General features: G+C 42.7%; 1 protein-coding gene across 3 annotated transcripts in view; it reads right to left on the bottom strand.

Moving 5' to 3' along the window:
- Positions 1 to 14469, bottom strand: part of KCNB2 (potassium voltage-gated channel subfamily B member 2) — a 224321-nt gene that overhangs the window by 149203 nt on the left and 60649 nt on the right. For 2 of the 3 annotated variants that reach the window (XR_014550385.1, XM_083623248.1), the window contains exon 1: positions 2853 to 3441. The exons of the other annotated variant lie outside the window; for it this stretch is intronic. The gene's annotated coding sequence lies outside the window, so the exon portion shown is untranslated. Of the gene's footprint in view, positions 1 to 2852; positions 3442 to 14469 lie in introns of those variants that run through there. 3 annotated transcript variants of the gene reach the window in all.

Here is a 14469-nt window from a genome sequence, read left to right as displayed (position 1 = left end):
CACTATGCCAAGCACATACTAGAAGGATAAATGTCATTGGCCATGAAGAATTAATATTTATTCTGCTATAATGCCAAACCCACATGGGAGAACAAGAGATTGATAACAGTCAAATTTTGAAGTATTATGGTGGAACTTTCCTACTCAAATTTTGAAAGCATTGAAGCTGCAGATGTTCTACTCAGTCAAGCCAGTAATGCCTCTATATGGCTTTCTGAATCAACTGGTTATTTTCAATTCTGTGACTTTTAAAGACAAGGGCAAAGTGTCATGACCTGAAAGATGTGGGTTGATGCCATGTGATGTAGATTCCAAGCCAAAACACCACAAACACAAGCATCATATTTGGAAGAAGTAACCAATACATAAACCGCAACGCTTTAATGCATGCACATGCATTAGAGACATTGCCATGTCTGCTGAGCATAGTGTTGTTTTAAAAAGTTAAAATAGTAGAGTCCCTAATCCAAAGCATCTTCTATGTTATTATGTATAAGGAATGCATTATTAAAAAATCTCTCAAGGTATCTGTAGCTTAACATCCAAAAGAGAACTACAACCTCTGTCTGAGGCAATGGGTTCATGTAATGGCGAGCGCAACAGACATTTTTAAAGTATTCTTTCCTAATGAAGAAAACACAAAGTAGAGTGTTGAATAGTTCCTGGCTAAAAAAGTTTGTAAGATATTATTACCCCAGGGATGGACGCACTCTAAGAAACTCAGTATGAAAATTAAGTAACACACCAGGAAGCACAAGCTATTTAATCATAGTTGGAAACAAAGGAGAGATCCCTTTAAATCTGTTTCTCCCTCCTTGCTTTTGAATTCCAAGTGCAAGATGTTAATTAAACTTTTAAAAACAGTGCAAACATAAATAAATGCATGCACAGGCATCATGAACGCACCATCAAGCTAAAAGATGTTTAAAATGCTTAAGCTAATGGAGAGATGCTTAGAGGTACATCCCTCTTGTACAGCATCATCATCATCCCCCTCATGTTGATGGTGAGACACTTAACTTTCTTTTTGGAGAATAAGGCAGAAGAAAGTTCAGGTTGTACTCTACACGAGAACAACCCCCATCAAATAGAGGAAGACTGATGCCCTTAGTGCATTGAATAAGGCTGCTGAAAACAAGCGACAGCATGAGGAAGGCAGAGAACAGCTTAAGGAGAAATTGGATTCGTTTGGTATAATAAAGTTTAGGCTGTATGCCATGGGTGTAGCCAGGATTTTTGTTGGGGGGGGCAGGCCTTTTGTTAGGGGTGCAGAACCTTGGTTTGCTATGTATTTAGATTTATTTTTATTGATTGGTGGGCAGCTGCCCCTCCGTGCCCCCCCAGCTATGCTCAGGTTGCACACCTCACTGTTCTGATAAAAATCTTTTCCGTATTTGTCAGTTTTAAAAAAGTCATGGAGTTAGAATCACACCAACCTTACAATCATCATTAGCTAATTGTGTGGTTTGATTTTGCTGTCTCTGAAGTCAGCAATCAACAAACTAGGGTCAAGAGATTGGGCCATGTTTTGAGCAGGAGTTCAGGGCAGACCTTTCCCCTTGCTTTGCGTGATGCTGAGCTGGAAGTCAGAGGAGCCTGACAAACTTGAGCAAAGTCTGCCTGTTTTAGCAGCAAAGCTCTCTTGAGTATCCAGCAGGTCTCACCCTTAAGGCGCCTGCCCAGCTCTGCTGCTATTCTCCTCCTTTTAAACCGACCCTGGCGGCTTTTCAGCATTACAGGATAGGATTATTGACTGAAATCTGTTTCTCTTAGTGGTAAGGGCTTGATGGCTGTTTGTTTGCAAAGTGACCCGACTGCCTTTTGGCAATGTTAAGGGCTGCCTTCAGTGGTGGTGGGGAAACAAGCAACCGCCAAAATTCATTCATTTCAGCACTGATGTGGCAGCTGGAGTTTGGGTGGCAAGTTAAAATATTCAAGAAACTGTAAATGCATTGTTTATTTTTATCTTAATCATTATGTAACTTAATTTGAATGAAGTCCAGGAGGTACTATAAATATGGACAGTACGTACATAAGCTGTATGCACAGACTTACTTGTACCCAGTGTTTAAATATATCAAGCTGCTTGACAGCTTTGATATTGTTTATATAAAAGATGCCCCACTGCACAGGTGAGCGTGTACATCTTCTCTAAAAAAAAAAAAAAAAGCCCCAACTCACAAAACCTCCACTACACAACTGTATAAACTATGTGTTTGAATATACCTAACACCTTTATGACTTTTTCAAAAGCACCTTAGTTTAAAGGAGGAGGGAGGAAGCAGCCAAACTGTCTTTTTAAAATTCAAGCTTTTCAGGCTATCATCAGGTTACTCCAGTCAAGCCATGGGGGGGGGGGGGAGTGCAATGTGTGTTTCAGTATGATCCTCTACGAGGGGCTGCTCTCGTTTTTGACAGCTCAAGAAGCATAATGAACATGCACTCCACAGTTTGTCCAAGTGTGCACATTACGTTACAAAATCGCTTCAATCCATCCACCCACAAGCAGTCATTCAAGAGGCATGTGGGTTATTCATAAAAAAACAAACCCCGTTTCTGTACATGGAAACAGCCTCCCTCTTCCCCGCCTCCAAAAACCCCCACAACCACCACTTTTCCTGCTCATTAACCAAGAGAGAGCCCCCCTACCCCACCCCCTCGCTTACAAATATTTTTTAAAAGCATCTCCCCTGCCCTCTGAGTCCACTTGGAGCCATATGTCAGTCTCCAACCTCCTCTGCCACTACCGGGAGCGAGGATGATTCACGAGCGAGTCTTTTCTTCGCTTTCTTTTCTTTCCAGACTCCACAATGAGGCAGAAAAGAACCCCCCTCCTCCCCTTTCCCGCTTACCTTCCCGAGACAGACCACGCTCAGCATAAACACTGGCGAGGGAAAGCACAAAGGCTCCGGAATCCCCTGCTGCCTTTCCAGAGGGGGTTGCTCTCAGGTTTCCTTTGCAAATGATCTGTTGACAATCCGCGGTGGCAGAGGCGAGAGAGGGAGAGGGAGAGATGGGTTTGTTTTGGTTCGGGAGGGGTGTGTGTGTGTGTTTCTCCCCCCTCTCTCTCTCTTGCCCCTCGCTGATGATTTCCCCCCCTTGCTCTGTATTCCTTACTCCGAATCACCATCTCCTCTGGGATGGAGGAGGAGGAGGGAAAGGAGCTGGTGCTGGTGGAGGAGGAGGCTGGAGAAGGCAAAGCAAGGGGGAAGCCATCCTCGCTCGTTCACTCGCTGTCCGTCCGTGCTGCGAGCGCTGGAGGATTGCAGGAGGAGGGAGCCAAGGAATTGCTCCTCCAGCCCCACCGTAATCTCCCCTTCGCTCGCATGTGATGGGGCGGCTGGTGGCCGCCGCCGCTCCTGAGCGTTGTGTGTGTGTGTGTGTGTGTGTGTGTGTCTGCGGGTAGATGCGCCGTGCAAAGCGAGCGGCAGCCGTTTCAGCACAGCGTGGGGAAACCGACACGCTCTCTTTTTTCTCTCTCTCTCTCTCATACACACACCCTCTGTGCATGCACACGTTAGGGCGATCTGCTCTTCTGGGGTGCAACATTCACATCCCCAAGGGGGTAAGGCTCTTTCGCCCCGGCCGCCCGTCAAACACAAGAGGTCCAATCACCCAAAGACAGACACCAGCTTGATTTCACTTGCTTTGGACAGGAGCAGAGGGGAGCTGTGGGGTGGAGGTACCTAGTTTTCTCCAGGTTACCTAACGGTACCCAGCCCCCGCCCCCTTGAATAGTTCCGAGGCTGGGGGCTACCCCATCTCTGATGAACAGAGCTCAGCCCCAGGATGCCTCCCCCCACCCCATGCCACCCCTGAGACGCGTACTCAGAAAGAGAAAGGGCTTTGAAGGACGCGGACACGTGTCTTGCCCTCACCTTTCTTTCAGTCGTCAAGAAGAGGCCTCTACCCAGCACATCGGTTTTCGCTTCTCTGTTGTTTTCCGGTTGGGGCCGCTTTGTTTACATTTTGTTTTGCAGCTGAATTGCTGTCAGTATTTCTCACAATGTGCGGCTGGAAATGTTTTGTTTTCCCCGTGCGAAAACTTTTCAATAAATATATATTGTGTGTGTGTTTTTATCAACCCACATGGAAAGAGGCAGTCTCTCTTAGTGGTTAGAGCAGGGCTACCCAACCAGATGCCCATTAGCCAACAGAGTCGCTTTCTCCCCTGCTGAAATTAAGTTTGAAAGAAGAAAGTGTTGTGGTATGTGCTTGGTTGTGGTGTGTGTGTGGTGCCCACAGCAGTTTCCTCAGTTTGCAAAAGGCTGACAATTCCTGGCTTAGACTGTTGGACTGTAAACTGGGAGATCAGCTTCAAGTCCTTGCTCAGCCATGAAGCTCACGGAATGACCTTGGATGAGTCACTGCCTCACAGTTCAACCTGCCTCACAGGGTTGTTCCAAGGCTAAATGCCAGGCTGGGAACCCATGTATGTCCCCTTTAGCTCCTTGGAGGAAAGGCATTATTTAAACGTAATAATAAATAACATACGTTACAGGAGAACATGCAATTAATCTAGGTTTACTAAAATCACTGTGGCAATCCTGCAGGGACCATCAGAGTTTAAACCCATAACTTCTTTTCTTTTCTTTCATGTGAAATGCTGTTCTCCCTCTCCCCATGTACCTCAATCCTGTGAGGTAGTTTAAACTGAGAGTCAGCAATTGGCCCAAGGTCACCCAGTGAGCTTCCTGGATGATTGGGGACTAGGACTCTGTCTTTGTCCGATACTCTTCACCAGTACACCACAGGGCTGTATCAAAGGTTCAGTGGACAACATTGGGAGAGAGCGAGCTCCAAAATTAAGAGAGCCTGATTTTTCAGACAGGTCTGAACCCAGCCCCCTCTTCATTTTAGCAATTATGCAATGGTTTTGTGAGTAATGCTCTTCACACAGACACCGTTCAAAGATGCACATAGCCTCCCTCCTATTGCTTCTAATGCTCAGCACATTTCCTGGGAATAAACTCTCTTGATTTTAACGAGAGTAATAATAATAATAATAATAATAATAATAATAATAATAATAATTTATTATTTGTACCCCGCCCATCTGGCTGGGTTTCCCCAGCCACTCTGGGCGGCTTCCATAGAAACCAAAAATACACTAAAATATCATACATTAAAAACTTCCCTGAACAGGGCTGCCTTAAGATGTCTTCTGAATGTCAGGTAGTTATTTATCGCTTTGACATCTGATGGGAGGGCGTTCCACAGGGCGGGCGCCACTACCGAGAAGGCCCTCTGCCTGGTTCCCTGTAGCTTTGCTTCTCGCAATGAGGGAACCGCCAGAAGGCCCTCGGCGCTGGACCTCAGCGTCTGGGCAGAACGATGGGGGTGGAGACGCTCCTTCAGGTATACTTCTGCATAAACACTTCTAGGCCTGGACTTTAAAATATCCTAATTCTGGGCTTGCATACTAAAAGCACATAGAGTTACAATCCCTCTGAAATGCACTGAAATGCAAGGGACTCTTACTAATTTATTTTACAAATTTATAAACAGCTTCACAGCCTGAGGCTATCAAAGTAATAACAAATTATGACTGTACCTTGATGCACGTTTCCCCTCACAGGTAAGACAACCTTGCCACCTGCAAAATAGGCACAGTGTTAACTCAGCCAAATTGATTGTTTTATCACCTACATATGCTGTTTTAAAGGGTTACTGTATTGTATATATTTTGCATGCATTTTGGCTGCAATTGCATTGCCATTGTCTGTAAGTTTTGCATTTCATTTCCCTTTGACGTCACAGTTTGAAATTCCACAGGCCATCACCCCAGCTGCCCCTAGTGTCTATATACCTGCAAATGAAGATTGCCCTTTTATGCATCCAGTGAAGTGGGCTGTAGCCCAACAAAATCTTTTGCATAATAAATTTGTTAGTCTCTTAGTTGCTTTTACCATTTTCTGAAATTCCTCCCACATATAAACATACCTCACTGGTGGTTACCACTTGCAGCTCGGTACTTAACATACCGTACATCTTCTTTGGTGTAGGTCCAATTGATTTTCCTATGAGCAATTTTTTAGTAATGTGTTGAATCTTAGCATGCTTCCAGAACATCTCACTAGAAGCATGTACGTTACACATGTCATTGTATGCATGATATGGAATGCAATTTGCATTAGAAACCTCTAGATTTGCTACTGTTAAGTCACAGAGCTCATATCCAACCAACATGCAACTGTCTTCTCCCTTGTCCTAACAACTCTGAGAACTCCAACACTTTTCATTCTGTTTCCCTCTACCTTCGCATATGGGAACCCAATGATGGACTGCTTTCCCCCATGAAATAAATCACAGGTTTGCACTGACTATTTGCGATTATCCAAGATAAGCGGAGAGGTGCAGATGAGAGCAGGTTAAGATGATAGATTGTATTTGCATGACAACATAATCATCTGTTGCTAAGTGGGAAAGGTGTGCATATCAGAGATAGGTGCAAGGCAATGCGTGCCTGTCAACTTGCTACTCAAACTGTAAATAGTTTAAGGCTTATTTTAGTCCCCTGCCTTTTCAATCAATATTTGATATCAAAACAGTTTATTATGAATAGTACTAGCTCCTGTTTAAATTCTCACTTCCCTTAAGCCATTTTTCTTCAATGGTTCAATGGATTTTTTTTAAAAAATCATGTTTATTTAAAGAATCGTTTTCTTTATTATCCTTCATATTTTGGGCAACAGTTCTTATGTATTTTGGTTGCATGAATTCAGCTTTCCCCCTGATTTTTTCTGCCTTTAATAGCTGGTTTTCCCTCCTCACTATTCCAAACTACTGAATGGAATGAAGCACAAGAAACCCATTTGTCCATATTTATTTTACCAGCTCTGCCATTTCCAGAAAGGGGAATAACTGGTACATCAGCTGAAGCATGCAAAGGTGATCCTGGCCACAGCCATTGCCTACCCATGTCAGAACAACCCTAAATCCAAGAAGAGCACCCTCACAAATGCAACCTGATTTTGGATGGAGTAGCATTACCAACAGCTTTCCTATTGGCCAATACCAGCCTCATTTTGTCTGCATTGAGTCTGTTTGTTAGACCATAACGAAACCATTACTGATCCCAGGAAACCAGATTCCTTAAATTTGTATTCCCCCCCTTCATCAACATATTTGTTGTTGTTTAGTCGTGTCCAACTCTTCGTGAACCGATGGACCAGAACATGCCAGGCTCCCGCAGCTTGGTCAAACTCATGCTGGTAGCTTCGAGAACACTGTCCAACCATCTCATCCTTTGTCGTCCCCTTCTCCTTGTGCCCTCAATCTTTCCCAACATCAGGGTCTTTTCCAGGGAGTCTTCTCTTCTCATGAGGTGGCCAAATATTGGAGCCTCAGCTTCAGGATCTGTCCTTCCAGTTAGCACTCAGGGCTGATTTCCTTAAGAATGGAGAGGTTTGATCTTCTTGCAGTCCATAGGACTCTCAAGAGTCTCCTCCAACACCATAATTCAAAAGCATCAATTCTTTGGCGACCAGCCTTCTTTATGGTCCAGCTCCCACTTCTATACATCACTACTGGGAAAACCATAGCTTTAACTATGCGAACCTTTGTCGGCAAGGTGATATCTCTGCTTTGTAAGATGCTGTCTAGGTTTGTCATTGCTTTTCTCCCAAGAAGCAGGCGTTTTAATTTTGTGACTGCTGTCACCATCTGCAGTGATCATGGAGCCCAAAAAAGTAAAATATCTTACTGCCTCCATTTCTTGCCCTTCTATTTGCCAGGAGGTGATGGGACCAGTGGCCATGATCTCTGTTTTTTTGATGTTGAGCTTCAGACCATATTTTGCGCTCTCCTCTTTCACCCTCAATAAAAGGTTCTTTAATTCCTCCTCACTTTCTGCCGTCAAGGTTGTGTCATCTGCATATCTGAGGTTGTTGATATTTCTTCTGGCAATCTTAATTCCGGCTAGGGATTCATCCAGCCCAGCCTTTCGCATGATGAGTTCTGCATATAAGTTAAATAAGCAGGGAGACAATATACAGCCTTGTCGTACTCCTTTCCCAATTTTGAACCAATCAGTTGTTCCATATCCAGTTCTATCTGTGGCTTCTTGTCCCACATAGAGATTTCTCAGGAGACAGATGAGGTGATCAGGCACTCCCATTTCTTTAAGAACTTGCCATAGTTTGCTGTTTGCATATATATACTATATGACAAATTATATAGCTTATTTAACACAAAGGCTTGTGTTGCATCTTACCTGTAGGAGTTATAATGTCCTATATCAGGAATGGGGAACTGGATCTAGATATTCAACCAGATTGTTAACCGCCCCTCCATGCCACACCCACACCCACACCATGTTTAATAGTGGATAGGGCTGTCATATTATTTGCAAATGGATTTTTCTGGAAACAAATAACATGGAATTGAACACTAAACTTGCACTATATTCCACCAAACTTCCATAGGTGACTTTTACGTCATATGAAAGCTCAAATATATGGTAATTCAGAATGTAACAGAGGAAGTTGTGGAACTGGGGGGCGGGGAACTGCCATCTGAATACAGCCTCTCTCTAGCCTCATTTTTGTATTCTTTTGCTGGTTGTTGTTTTTTTAGTCAAATGAAGCTGGTGTGCAATTTTAAAAGTGTCCTATGGCGCTGTGGGTTAAACCACAGAGCCTAGGACTTGCTGATCAGAAGGCCGGCAGTTCAAATACCTGCGACGGGGTGAGCTCCCGTTGCTCAGTCCCTGCTCCTGCCAACCTAGCAGTTCGAAAGCACGTCAAAGTGCAAGTACATAAATAGGTACCACTCCAGTGGGAAGGTAAACGGCGTTTCCGTGAGCAGCTCTGGTTCACCAGAAGCGGCTTAGTCATGCTGGCCACATGACCCAGAAGCTGTACGCCGGCTCCCTCAGCCAGTAAAGCGAGATGAGCACCGCAACCCCAGAGTCGGCCACGACTGGACCTAATGCTCAGGGGTCCCTTTACCTTTACCTTATATTTAAAAAACTAGTTAAGGTCAGTTTGGTGGAGAATTATGTGAAGTTTCTGCTTAAGTTGCAACACAAATATAAACTTTCCATTGGCTACTCTATAATATTTGATTCCACTATGTGACATTCTATAAAATGTCAGCACATGGTGCAAACTGTGGGAGAGCCTAAAAAGTGCTTTCGGGGAACCCTTCTCATGCAGCAAATTGTCTGACAAATACTGAAGTATAAAACATACTTATGTATTTAATAGGTTGTTGTTGTTATTTATCCTCACAAAGCAGCTCAGAACATAGACAAAAACAAATAACAGGGAGCCAAAATTCCAGATTAAAACAACAACAGTAACATTAGAAACACCATTAAAAATAGCAATAGAACATGTGTGCTGCATCATTTGTGAAGGGTGAACGTGTATTATTTGCCATTTGTCCCTTAAAATAAAAGGCAATGACCTTATCCTTCCCATCTTGCTGTTTCTATGATTACTTAATAAGGTTCCAAAAGATCATAGCAGAATTTGTGCACTCATACATAAACCATACACAGAGCTCAGTGGAGCGATTGAGAGGTAGACCGAGGGATGTGAGACATCGCCTAGCCTTGTCATTTCACTTTTATTTATTATTTTGCTATGGTTTTCCATCAGATTTCTGTAAACAGGACTATTCAGTCAGTTGCCCTGAGGCAAAACCTGGTGAAAGTTGATAGGCCAGGATATTCCTGTGATGTGCTTCCATGGGAGATAATTGTTAGATCAATCTTCCTTAATTACTTGTGAAGTACTTAGAACTCTAGAATCCTGATGGCTAACCCTGATGGCTGTATTCTGCTTCCACTGTTGGAGGCAGTATGTTTCTGCATTCTACTTGCTGGAAACTGAAGGAGTGTAAAGTGCTGTTGCACTAAAGTCGCAGGGCTTCCCACAAGCATCTGGATGGCCACTGTGAGAACAGGAAGCAGGACTAGATGGGTCACCTGCTTGATCCATCAGTGTCTTCTCATGATTTAATGAAGGCTAGGAACACCTGAAAACTCCAAAAGGGGTGCACATGCGCACCCCGGGAGCAGGCAGGGAACACTCTGCCACTGGACAGATGATAATGATAATGCTTTTGTATTTACCTTACCTTTTACATTAACAACCCAGTGTGGGTCACAATAACTTCAAATACAACATTAAAAACAATTTGAAACAAGTTAAAATAACACACATAGGGTGTGTATTAAATATATGTATACACTTCAAGTGCCACAGGGTAGGATAAAGAGGTATGTCTTCAGCATTTGATAAATGACACACCTCTGTGGGGATAGAGTTCCATGCCACAGAAAATGCCCTCCCCCAGGTCACCTTCTGAGAGTGGCGGAACTACCTAGGGCCCCTCTGTTGATCTTAACACCCAAAAGCAGGGCTGGCCCAAGACATTTTGGCATCTGAGGTTGACCCCCAAATGGTGCCCCTCTTCCTGCCAGGGAAGAAGGGGTGAGGGCAGATCTACATAAGAAACAAGGGGAAATATCAAGTGGACCCTGCTGCCTGAGACGGTCACCTCACCTTGCCTCATGGGTAGGCCAGCCCTGCTCAAGAAGGTGTAGGGAAGGAGGCAATCTTTCAGATATTCTGGGCCAAAGTCATTTAGGGCTTTAAAAACTAATGTGAGCACTTGGAATCAGGCCTGGAAAGAAACTTGCAGCCAATGCAGCTGTTTTCAAACAAGGATTATACAAATTCTAAAAGCAACGCCTGCCAGTAATCTGGCCACACTGCATTTTGGACCGACTGAAGTTTCTCAGTTGTTTTCAAGGGCATTCCCAGGCAAGCACATTGCAAGAATCTGGTCTGTAAGTCATGGGAATAAAATTCCTATTATAATCACCATACAAGAGGATAAGGGCCATCATCATTGATGTATCACACTGGCTATCCGTGCAGTAGGGCATGGGTGCTAGGGACTTAACTGAAAATGTGGGTTTTGAGGGATTTGAACAAAGTAAGAGAGGTGGCATTGCACAGGTGTTCTGGGAGGCAGATCCAAGCATATAAGGCAACAATGAACAAAGAGAATGGGGAATCTGTAGAGAGTGGTGGAGGAGTGGATAATGTTGGCAGGGATGTAAGAGTAGAGAGTTAAAGGCCATGGGGCCTTTGAAAATAAGCCAATGAACTTGTGATGGATCTTGGAGCAAACAAGCTGGCAGCGTAAGGATTTAAAGTAGGGGTGTCAAGTAATCAGAATGAGAAGAGTAGTGGATGATTTTGGCAGCAGAGTGCTGTAAAGACACAAGAGGACCAAGGAATTTATGTACTCCCTTTATTTTTGCAAAATAATGTCTACTCATGCCTCTGCAAGGCTCTCTGCAGTTGGGAAGGCATTTAGGATGACTTTTCAGGCAGGCGCAGAAGTGGGAGAAGACAGCAACTACACCCATTCCTGACTGGCAGTTGATAGCCTATGTGCTGAATCTAGAGCATTGGGAATCCCCTGCAGTTAAATCTGTTATTTATTATTATCAACACCTGCCATTCACTAAGGTCCCAAGGTGGGTCGCAACATTACAACACAACATTACCACTAAAAGGAGCCTTCTAAAACCAAAGAGACTTCCAGGCTCAGCCAACCTTTTCCCAGATAGAAAAGAAGACAGAAAGAACAGGAGCACATGCCTTTTCTCACCACTGGTGTTTCCAGTAGTTGTGCTGCCAGGCTAGGCAGCATGAATACGATCAGGAGCCAACAGCCAACTCCAACTATGACAATGTTTGCAGAGGAGCATGGAGAAGGAGAAAATAAGTTGTTTTGGCCTTCTTCATGTTCTGCTTTAGATGGGTCTTCTAGCTATAGCCTGCCCATCTACATACTCCAGTCACACAGCTGCTTTCCATTATTTTGTAAAGTCACTGTGCTAGTGGCTTGATAAATTATTTCAAACAAGCCCTGTGGTTTTCTGTTGGTTCTTTTTCTTTCTGTTCCCACTTCTATTAATGGAAGTTTACCAGACAAGATTATCAAGAAGGAGAGAAGCAGTTCAGTGAAAGCAAAGTACACATCCAGGAAGGACAAGTCATGGGCAAGATGCTGTTTTCAAATGAACCACAACCTTCAGGATTTGGGCTGTTTTTAGAAAATGAAATTGATTCCTGTTCCTTTGTTCTGCTCCAGCGGCAGCCTCTGAAGTTTTTAGATTTTTAGCCAGGGACAAAACTGGACAAACATGTAGAAAGTGCTGGGAGGGCAGAAATCATCTGCATAAATTAGAGATCACAAATAGAAAAAAACAAAACACCTCTGAACTGTATAAGAAAACATTGATAAAATGACAAAAAGCATCTCACTTTCTCAAGCTGACTTTGTTCAGATCTAGACTTTGGGTAGTATCCAATGGAGTGAGACACAGAACAGATGTATTGAAATCGATGAAGTTAGGAGGTCCATTGATTTCAGTGGGTCTGGCCTTAGGATGACTTCCTGTGCAATCCTAACCATGTCTTCTCAGAATTAAGGTTTACTAAATTCAATGGAGCTTACTCCCAGATACATGGTTTTATAACTGCAGCTTTAGTTATATACAACCGATAGCTGAGTATATAATATTCTAGCTGACAAGAAGAAAAAATCGTTTAGGAGACTCCCATCATGTATGAGAGTTTGCATAATATGCTCCTGCTTATAGCAATTTTGCTTGAAAGAAAAATGTAACTGAAACTAAACTGCAGAATGTTGATCATGGTGTTATGAGTTTTGGGTAGGGGGAAGGGGGCTGTATGCAGAGGCCCTCCTAACCCCTGGATCCAGCAAGTCTTAAAATATAAGTAAGGCTAGCTTCCTGATGAGGTGATTGCTTGGGCGATGGTCTATTAAGGGAAACAAAAGACCTCTGTGTGAGGTGGCAAATGGGTGGGAACTCATAGTTAGTTAGAAGGAAAAGCCAGAATTGAGTTGCAGTGATGTGATCTAGAAATAAAACAGCAAGCTGGAGAGGGAGTCAGAGCAGCACCTAGAGACACCAGTATTTCTTTTGGTGCCCATGAGAGGTTTCAGTAAATATCGTCTCAAAAATACATGCTAAGTATTACTGGAACACAGGAAGTAATGTGGTATATATAGGCAATGCTGACTACCAAGAAAAACTACAATAACCCATTCTTAAGTAAAAAACCATGGTTTTGGGAAACTTGTTTTACTCTGTTTAACTGGCCCAACCTACTCCCAGTACTAAAGTCCAAAATATTAAAGGGCTTTTTAGTGAAGGCAGATAGAGGAAAATCAGACATCCACTTGGTGACAGCAGTGAAGAAAGTGGGGTCATATTGGCTGGTTTACTTGCCTCTTTTTCCTCTCTCATAATGCAGGCTACAAGCTCTGCTGGCATACCCCTTCTTGTATAATTGCATCCAATTAACTGCTTATTCCTAGACATTGTTTCTCTGCTTTGTTTCCTGAATCAGTGGCTCTCATGGGCTCAGTAGATTCTTCCGGATGTTGTTAAAAGTCAACGTAAGCTCCCTTTGGTAATATTACATAATCATAACCATGGATCTTTCTGCAGTTATGTCAGATATGGCGTGCCATACAAGACGATAATATACTGCAAAGAAGATGGCACTGTATTAAATGTAAAAAGGAGATAAAAATCTATTTCATGTGCTTATATTCTCATCCCTATCTGAAGAGCCCTAACTAATCAGTTATATTCAGTTACATAGATATAATTTCTAACATTTGCATGAATGCGATAAATATCAATTCATTTGTGTGAATGTTCTTATGTTCTTATGTTCATTTGTGTGAATGTTCTTATTCTGGAATTCTCAGCTTCAAGTATGTAAATACTTTGGGCCAGTTTACAAGGAAAGTATCTCCCCAAGGCTCCAGGTGTTTCTGTGGCCAGAATCTATTCATGTGGACATTTATTTATTTTATAATTTTTTATACTGCTTCATATAATAAAAAACTAAGTAAAACAATAAAAATACAGCAACGACATTCAATAAATAAAAAGCAAAGCTATGCATCACAAATAACCCAGAGAATTCAAAATTAAGAGCCATAGGGTTTTATCCAACCCAGTCCTACTCAGCATAGACCCATTACTGGACCCAAGTTAGTAATGTTTATTTCCATGTTGTCTACTCTGTTGTTATTTCCATGTTGTCTACTCTGAGTAGGCCTAACAATGGATACAATCCATTGTTGCTTTTTAGAAGCCACACTTAGAAGTCAGAAGAATGAACACAAATTATCATGTGAATTATTTTGTTGAGTTAATCTTTCCACAATCATAACATTGATAAAAAAAAATGTATCACATTATGAATTAGTGATTTTTTTTCTTTTATATTTCATAGAGCTAGCGCAACAGACAGACCTGCCTTACATTTTCAAAGGCAGTCCTTCATTCATAAGGACGTAAAGCATTTTCATGAATGAAAGTTCATGGATACATTCCATATTACAATTCAGAGACACTGGAGAAGTCTCTCCTACAATTGAATGATATGCAGTACAAAC

The sequence above is a fragment of the Podarcis filfolensis genome (genome assembly GCF_964270895.1).
Source record: "Podarcis filfolensis genome assembly, chromosome: 7".
Taxonomy (NCBI): Eukaryota; Metazoa; Chordata; class Lepidosauria; order Squamata; family Lacertidae; genus Podarcis; species Podarcis filfolensis.
The sequence above is the reverse complement of the archived record's forward strand: the minus strand, read 5'-3'. Positions and strand labels throughout refer to the sequence as shown.